Source organism: Uloborus diversus, chromosome 3 (genome assembly GCF_026930045.1).
Source record: "Uloborus diversus isolate 005 chromosome 3, Udiv.v.3.1, whole genome shotgun sequence".
Lineage (NCBI taxonomy): Eukaryota > Metazoa > Arthropoda > Arachnida > Araneae > Uloboridae > Uloborus > Uloborus diversus.
The window spans coordinates 84224214-84234350 of record NC_072733.1 but is presented as its reverse complement, the minus strand read 5'-3'; positions in this window follow the sequence as shown (position 1 = coordinate 84234350).

Genomic DNA, 10137 nt, shown 5'->3' with positions numbered 1-10137 from the left:
TACTCACTTTAGGCCACCCTCCCCTAAATTTAATTATCTGGTTTTAAGATCTTCATTCATTTTAATTTTGACATCATGTAAATATACTGGGATTGTAAGTACATAAACGAGTGAGAGAGAAGAGCAAGCATGTTGTATATTTCGATTGGAATGACTATAGGACATAGCATGAAATATGCATTTTTATTATTTTCCTAACATTGTCACTTAAACACAAGAAAATTTTTCCTACGATAAAAAAAGTACAATTGTTAAGACATTTGCACCTTCTTCTTCTGGTTGCTTAAAAAATATATAATTTATCTAGACGGCCTTCCAGAGTTCAATTTCTTGATTAATGCTGTGACTGATTCTTTCAGTTTGCAAATAAGTATTTTTCCAACGTTGCTCTTAAGAATGTAATATATTCTAGGACTCGACCGATGCATCGGCCTGGCCGATGCATCGGCGCTGATGGTTCAACAATTTAGCCATCGGCATCGGCATCGGCGGCCGATGCTAACTTGCAGGAAACATCGGCCCATCGGCCTTAAAAAACATCGAAAAGCCGATGGGATTGGCCGATGTTTTTGAAAAAAAAGGACCTTTGTTGTTTTACTTTTCAATACAAAGTAAATTGAGTTACCGTTTTCATATAAAATCGTTTACTTCAAATTCAGTATGAATTTCTATTTTAGTCACCCCTGAAAGAGTTTTGAATACTGCATTCAGGTACCGAACAAGTTAATTGTTGCGTTGTTTCTTGCAGCTGGATGTACGTATGTACCTGTCATAAGTCATAACTCAAAAATGGTAAGCTGTAGAATGCTAAATTTTCGCATGTGGTGTATGCGTGCGTTCCCGTTGTGCACTTCACCTTTTTGTTTTCGATCGGGTGTTCTAAAAAGCCTATTTACTTATTTTTTGTGGCTATTAATTACTTATTTCAATGCAAAACTAATTTAGCGTCTCAGACTGACGATCATTTGGTGATATTTTGCCGCATTGGAGACCATGGAAACAAATATGAGATGGCGAAACCGGTTTTGTTTCATTTTGTTGGATTCCCGTTGAACCGACGGTAATTTTTACTTTTTCGATATTTGTAATATGAATCACAGTATTGCAGTTTTTTCTGTATCGCTTCGGCGGAGTTACAAGTTTGAGGCCCGTCGAAATACATTCTGGGGCCCAATTTCTCTATCACAGAAGTTGTAAAATATTTATCATAGGCATTTTTGTAATTCCTACGGTTCCCCTATGGTTATGGGGCCTCTCGTGCAATTACAACATTTGCTATATTTTAAATCCGCCACTGCACATCAAAACAAACTTGGGTGCAAATATTAAAAGGGTTTTTCTGCTCAATGTTTATGATTATTTTGAACTCTATTTCTTACGACTATTTTTTGTATTTCCGAGAACACTTATGTGCCCCTCCTCCCACTCCCTCAATTTCTGAAACTAAACTCTAGTTGTACTTCTGAGTTGTTTAAAACTAACACCATTGATAAAATTTGGTTTTTTTTTTCAAGCTTTATCTATTGTTTAGGAAGAATTTCGAGCATTAATGTAAGAAATTGATTAAAGACGTTTTGAATGGTGACATAATTCGGAAATCAAAGGGACTTTTGAATTTTTTCTTCGGAAGTGCTGAAGTAGATTCAGAAACTCTTCCGAGGCGTTGATGGTAGCGGTTCTGTACTATAAAAAGGGGGCTGAAGTTGGGGCCAAAGTTTAATGTTGTGAATTACTCCAAAATTAGAGGTTGACCCCCCTAACCCACCCTCGTCGTTTCAAGCATTTCTTAAATACTTAACGATAATTTATTTTGATCAAGAAATGTCATTTTGCATATTTCTTATACTTGTTTCACCTATATTTCGTAATGAGCCATCTTTTTTGCATCATTAATAGCGATCGATTTTTTTCTGTTGTAAGTAACTATTTTTATGTATTTATGTAAAATCAATGAATAAGTTATTTTTGTTTTCATCATATTTTTAATAATATGTTGTAGAAAAGTTTCAAGGATTTTCTATTATGCATTTTTTTTTAATTTCAGAAAATTATTGTTAAATTGAAAAATTTAATTTGAACTTGTTTCTAGTGCTTCAAAAAAGATTAAACAATCAAATTGTTCAATATTACGTGTGCAAACATCAGATCAAGTAGTATATGTATTCAGTGATTAACTTGGTGTAAATATTGAGTTTGTTTATTTTGGCTGCGTTTTAAGAACCTTGCTCCTTTCATGGATATTTTTTTCCCGTAAAATTTATGTCACTGTTATAGCTTTTATGAAAAATGCAAACTTTTCTGTTCATAAACTTTAAATAAGTATAAAAATATTCCTGTTAGGATTTAATATTGTAATTTATCTGTTACCTTTTTTGTTTAATTTGATGACTAAAAAATATCTACGTGCACTCTTTCCACTTTAATTGCGTAATTTGTTGACGGTTTCATAGTTTTATTCTTTTTTTTTTGAATGATTAAACAACATAATTTAATGTTTTTTAACTATCTTTAGTGTACCTAAATCCATGCATTATTACAATATTACTTAAATCTTAGTTATATGTTCAATTAAAAAATAAAACAAATCAGTTGGTTATTAAACAGTCTCGTTGTTTTTCTTTCTTTTTTTTTCTTTCTCTTTTTTTTTTGTCTGTTGTTTTCTGTCTTCCATCATACAGCAGTCGGAAAAGGAGAAGCATAACTACACCCTGTACAGATTGTACGTAGTACGATCCAAAAGTTCGAGGGACAAGCTGTACTATCAAATCTTACCCAGAATAGTTCACATTACCGAAACACATCCACCTTCAAAAGGTCACCTTGAGGGACTATGTATTTCTGCCAGCGTTCATATAACTTTTAGAAACACTCCTGGAAGCCACTTTTTCGCTACCTTCTGTGATGCAGTTTTATCTTCTCCTGACGGAAGAAAGCGGTGTCCATGCAAATGTTTTTTTGCTGAGAACAGGTAAAAGTCACACGGAGCTAAGTCCGACGAAACGTTACGTTATTTTTTTGTCATATCAGAGTATTGACCAATCGAACAGCGCATCCTCAACATGAAAGTCGACTTCTTCCCCACGATGAAGTTAAAGCAGCAGCGCAAGAGGCCTTACAGAAGGTTGCGACAAATGTGTTCCAGGAGTCCTTCTAAAAGCTATACGAACGTTGGCATAAGTGCATAGTCGTTCAAGGTGACTATTTTGTAGATATGTGTACTTCGGTAATGTGAACTATTCAGGGTAAGGTTTTATACAACTTGTCCTTGAACTCTTAGATCATACTACGTGCGTATGAGTTTTCAACTTACTATTTCATAACGTTTTTGAGTGACGCAAGTTTTCGCGCATTAAGACATCACAAAAGAATTTGCGATAATTAACTAAGGAGGTGTTCAAAATGTATATTTTGGTCATCTATATTTTCTTAGGTACATATGCATGTACACATGTGCCGAAAAAACTTGTGAAGTTTAAATTGGGTAATCGTAAAATAGAAATTTAGGTCGAAATCTGTTTTTTTTTTTTTTTTTGTGATTACAATTTCTTATTCGGAGCAAGGAGGCAAAGTGAAAAGAATTAATGATCCTTTAAATCCCTGACAATCTTATCAATTTATTTCTGTTAGATTTTCTTTTTTTCTTTTTTTTTGCCATCGGCCTATGGCATCGGCCATCGGCCATCGGCTATCGGCCATTTGGAGGAAAACAATCGGCAATCGGCCATCGGCCATCTTTGAACAATCGGCCAAAAATCGGCCAACAATCGGCATCGGCCCATCGGCCAAAAAATGCCATCGGTCGAGCCCTATCTTAGAAAATTGTAAGGATATTTATGCCCCATTCGCACCTTCCTCTGACATTTTCTTCCAAATAAAAGTGTAAGTTATACAGGCAGCCTTCAAGATTTCATTTTCGTTATTAATACAGTGATCGACCCTTTCAATTTATAAAAACATGCGCATAACGTATTCTTCCATCATCCTAAGAAATGTAATAATATTCCCATATGATATATAAGGACTTTCCGAGACATTAACTCAGAAATTCTTCAACTTTCAAATGAAAACAATCATTCCTTTTTTCATGTTTTCAAATTTTATAATATTGTCTTCATGTTGCTTTTGTTACACTAATAAATGAGTGAGCGGGCAAGTTTTAATAACTTTCCTCATTTATGGACATTAAAATTATGTTTTAAATCATGTTACATTTTAAGCTGAATAAATATTTCATTTTTGAAAATATAAAGTTCTACGAAGCCAAAATAATTGATTACATAATATAAATAATTTATGTGCTAAATAGTTTACATTAAGCAATTTTTTATATGCACACAGTTAATACACAAGTGTACATTAATATTGCACTCAGTTAATATTACATTATCCTTAATATAAATAATTTTCATTATATTTGTTAACTTTATTTTACGTCACTAATACATTATTTTTACAAATGTACGAAGATGATGCCCAGGTTACTGTATAAGGACTGCTTAGATATATGATCTTCAAATGTGCTTCAAAACAGTATAACACGTAGTAACTTTCTAAAATAAGTTCGTAGAAGCATTTTAAACATAAATTGGAACGGGAATTTTATCGGATTTGAGAAGGATATTCTCCGAATAAATCTCATCAATCAATATTGCTGTCAGACGAAAAATGAACATTTGAAATAATTCACAAAATGGTTTTTGAAGAAAGCGCTCTTTGAGAAAGGAGATGTTTTGCGAAACAAAATAGCTTTCATAATGTGATAGAAAATGCAGCTTCAATTTTGGAGCTTTTGGGAAATCCTTAAATGAAAAAGCTTATATATATATATATATATATATATATATATATATATATATATATATATATATATATATATATATATCGGGTGGGTGAAAAGAAACTTCCTTCTTTAAAGTAACTAGCTTATAACTCCTTAATAACTAGCTTATTTTATTAAAACAAGTTTTGTTATGGAGAGTGGTATGATAGAAATGTTACATATTGGAACTTAGAAGGCAACGTATGCACCAGTTTTTTGCACTGCTGTTCCTAACATCCGGGGTATATCGGTGATTGTGTTGTGTGCATACTGCTGTGGTACATTAGTGAAAACAAAAATGAAAAGTACTGTAGATTTTACACAAATATAAGTAGAGATGGATATCTTTTACTCAATTAATCATTTCTTTGCAACAATACAGGCGCAGTTTATATTCTATTTCTGTATGTTCCTTAATAACTAGCTAATTTTATTGAAAAAAGTTTTATTATGGAGAGTGATATAATAGAAATATTACACAGTGGAACTTAAAAGGCCACGTATGCACCAGTTTTTCGCACTAATGTTTGTAACCTCCCGGGGTATATCGGTGAGTGTGTTGTGTGCGTACTGGTGTGGTACGTTTGTGAAAACCATAATGAAAAATATTGTAGATTTTACACATATATGACTAGAGATGGATACTTTTTACTCAATTTCGAACTTTTACTACTCATTTTGTTTTGCAAAAATACAACCGCAATTTATATCTTATTTCTGTATAGTTATCAAGTGCAAGTTATTCATTTATTTACTTACGCTCTCATGTGCTGTCAAAGAATAATGCGTTAAATTCCATTTTCTTAAATTAATTTTCGGCTGCTGAATGATAAGCTCATGTGTTTGGAGCGTACTTATTGTAATTTAATTTTTTTATTCAATGTTTTTCATCTCTATATGCTAATATTTTCCTCATTATGAAACACTGCGTTGAATGTTAACTTTTCCCACTAAAATATTACTAATATTTGCATTCAGAAAAATTGACAGCTGCAATTTATTAAAGATTAAAACCCATAAAGGGGAGGAATGAATTTTGTATTATTTTCAGACTAAGTAAGAGTTCAATTTCAAATTAAAGACTTGTGCTTCATTTTTAAATAATTATTAAAATCTGTCAAAAGAAACAAATTACACAATATGGAGTCTCAATCTTGAGATCGATAGCTCATCTGAAAGTAAGGCATCTTAGTTCTGGATAGATCTCTTGTTGAATACCTTTGATACTTCCTTGGCAAACCTTTCTGAACTAGCTTTAAGCAAAAAATGTGTTTCTACACAATTTTTGGTGACATTCTAGGGCTCCTTACGTTGTTTCCTTTGGTATTGCTTTAGGCTCAAAATATATTTTTTATTTTTTCAATTCACAATATGTAGATTTATTGCTTACTCCTTACAAGGAAGAGTAGCAGAATTTGTCAAAGTATAAATGTTCCAAATCACATCCTTCCCCAGGCACACAAAGTTAAAAAAAAAAACATTAAAAAAAAAAGAAAAGAATAGAAAAGAAAAAAAATACATAACTACAGGAAAAAGAATTACTTTCCCCCCTAGACATTGCATTACATTTGCTGAATGTATTTTAAAAGTACATTTCTCTCAGTTTCGTGCAATATTTTTATACTTCATTAACAAACGACCGTAAACTTTCGACGAAAGTGCCGATGCTTCCCAGTAATGCCCTAACATTATTTTGGAATAATTTTAGAGTTTGGTATCCATTTTGAATCAATTTAATTACCTTCATTCTGTTTTTCTTCACTTCGGCTAAAATTTTGAGTACTTGCTGGCGAGCTAATGGCTTTGGAAATGGATTAAGCTGAACAGATATTAACGGCAAATATTTAAGAGGACGCTGTGTAGTGTTTAATGGGAAAACAGAAAGTAATTGTGTTAGTGAAACAAAAATTTATTAGCTTGGGGAAGTAATGATTTTAATAATTAAAGAACTTTTGAATGCCACAAAAGTGTTTTTTTTTTATGTTGAGCAGTTAAAGTTTTTTTTTTTGCTTCTAATTTATAGAACGCGCAAGGACTTTGAATGATTTAAAGTTCCTTTTGATAAATATTTCACTGGGAATTTTTAAAAGCAAGAAATGGTTTAAGTATAATTACTTATGTTCATGTAGTTTTGAGAAACGCAGATCTGGAAGTGAATGACTAACAGCAAAACTTTGATAACAAACTAAGAGAAATAAAATAGATTATAATTAATCTTTAAGTTTGTAAACTGCAATTACGAATAATAAAACAGAAATTAAAAAAAATAATATTATTTAATTCAGTTATGGTAGATCTGCGCTGATTGGTTTTAAGGGTAATTTGGTCCAGTTCCCCATATAAAACAAAAATAGATTATACATATTGATCACTTAGCCAAGTGTGAGCCGTTCCACCTAGCTCCTTTTAAAATGCCTATGACAAAGCAGGGTCCATGAAAGAACCAGCTAGGCTTTCCGGATTTTCGTTTAAGTCAGAAAATTTCATCTCTTACAAAAAATTGGGCTTTTTTTTAGAAAAAAACTTAATGAATTGCAATTACTATTTTGGTATTTTTGTTCGCATCTGCCAACATGCACTCCAAGGCACACAGATGCTTCCCTGTCCACCACACTCTCCTGACCCGTCACCAATCGAACATGTGTAGCATGTGATTGGACGCCGTTTGCAGACTCTGTCCCTGCCTTATTCAGAAGATGAACTGTGGCAAATGGTTGAAAGAGATTGGAGAGTAATCCCTCCGGACACCCTCCGCACCCTTAATGACTCTATGCCTAGACGTGTTTCTTCTTGTATCGCTGTCCGCGGTGGTCCTACATCCTACAGAGCCGACGCCGTTCTCGCTCTGTATTCTGCCTATCATTTTGAAATTAACCCAAAATGGCTCGCGCGACCAAAACGAACGGGAGTGCTCGCGCAGGATATCTCATACCCGAGGAGATTTTTTAGTATTTTAGAGTTAATTTTTTTTTTTTTTTTTCAAAAAGGTTGAAAATGCAAATAAGAGAAAAGAATATAGTTATAAAATACTTTCTTAAAAGACTTGCATTCAATTTCTACATTTTTTTTGCAAATGCATGCCATATGGTCCATGCAAATGTTTTTGTCACATTTTTCACATACAAATTTGGTTTTTGTCTTTTATATTGGAGCTTTCAGTACAGCTTTTGTGCGATGACTTTGCTTTTTTAGCAGGGGATGCAATGTCTTCACTAGATCCCAGTTTTAATTTCAAGTCTCTTGGAAGCATTGCATATGCTTTAGTTCAGAAATGTAGCAGAAATACTCGCGCAGAGTATGATACACCCGTAGAAGTCAATTGCAAAGAAACTAATTTTAGAATGTCTCCACCGTTTCTACCCCTTCAACTTTATGACCTATGGGTCAGCTACTCTAGGAATCGTCCACTTCCAAAAAAAAAGTGGAGAGAAATTTGATTGAAAGCGAAGAGGTGGGTATGTCATACCCTGCGCGAGCAATCTCGGGTTAAGATCATTTATTATTCCATGCTGTCTTTTTTCCAAATTTCATCAATTTCTTACCACTCCTTCTTGGTGTTGCATTTTCAATATCGAGCAGTGTATTTACAAATAATGAATTGAATTTCTCCCTAATTTGCTATGTTCATTTGCTCGCCCATGTTACGATTCCACGTTATGATAATTTGGTAATTTACTCCTCCACGTTGTGATCATTTGCTCAGTAAAATGTTCTTAAAATTATAAGAGAAAAAGAACAAAATCCAATTTTCAAAAAATCGCTTCGAGGTGCACACTCCCATGCTACAAATTAATTCCATGCCAAATTTCCTGAAAATTGGCAAAACGGTTTAGGTGCTATGCGCGTCACAGAGAGACATCCGGACAGATATCCAGACAAACTGAGCTTTATTATTAGTAAATATTAAGAAATTGTTGATGAAAATAAATTTCTCCATGCATCGCTTATCCAACGAAATGCGTCGTAAACATTTACCAATGTGGTTGAAATCTGGAACATCATTGTGATCTTTATTTTTTGTAATCACGCACTCAGATTGAGATAGCAGATAGAGACTTTGCAGATTAGATGATTCTTTAGTCAAGAGGTTGCTTAAGTGTGTTCAAATTTAGAAGCAAAAAAGCGACTAACTCATTGTTAAAAGATCTAGACTAAGATGAAACTGCAGAAAAGCAGTACTAGATTCTGATTCCCTCATATTAGTCTGGAGTACTTTTAGAAGTCGATATCTTCTATGCAGGATTAATGCAATGCTCTCCTCGCTTCTCGTGAAGGATCTACTAAATATTTAAATGTTCCTGATTTGAGTATATACATTTAAGTCAATGATATGATTGCAGATATGTATGACTGATAGTGATTAGTGAATTTGTGCATATATTGCTTCATTCCACGTTTTCTAAAATGTTGCATTTTTCACCGTTTTAGTTTTACGAAATAACTAAAAGTAAACAATTAATAATCCTGACAAAATGTGACTGCGATTAGTCATGCAACTGTATTTTATTGAACCAACATCATCGCTGCATCAATAATCAACCAGTTATGGGCAGATTTGTCTTGAATTTTGAATATCAAGTTTGGAATCTATGTTGCAGGAACACCGTCAGTTGATTAAATAACATCTTTCAAGAACATTCTCATAACATTTTTTCCGCACAAAAGTTTTATCTAAGGTGTGATTTGTTACGTTTATGCTTCTCAGTCACCAATAGTGAGTTTCCTATGAATTTAAGTTTTTCGAGCGGTTTCTTTCTTAAGTACTTGGCGTTGTTGTTGTTGAAGTTTTTAATCAGTCGCAGTGTAATTAAGAGTAAGTACTTTTTTTATGAGCACATATGACCAGATTTTTTCCCCTTCCTACTCAAATTTGTTATTTAGAGCTGATGATCTCTGCCTAGTGTTCAGAGAAGTTTAACTGCGATCCGGAGGTCCCGGGTTCGAATCCTGGCTCTGGCAAGGATGTACTTTCTCTCTTCTGTCCTTGTCCTTCCTTTGTGTGAATGTGTTGTGCTGTGAATGGTTGCCTACCCTATAAACGGGTCCTTATGGCTTGTGTGTACTGTGGAAGTCGGACTTCACACCAAATTACGGTACAGTTGGAAAAGTGCAGCAGCGCACTCCAAAATTCCCAGTCTAGCAGGCACATGTAAACAACAGAGCTGACGATAAAGCATGGTGTAATTTTAGCAACTGATAAATAAAAATTGCTACAGCAGAATTAGTTCTATTTATTTATTTATATTTTTTGTTGTTCAGTCAAACCTTTCAAAAGCGATTTGTCAGTTATTAATTTTTGAATTTTAAAGTTGCTTGAA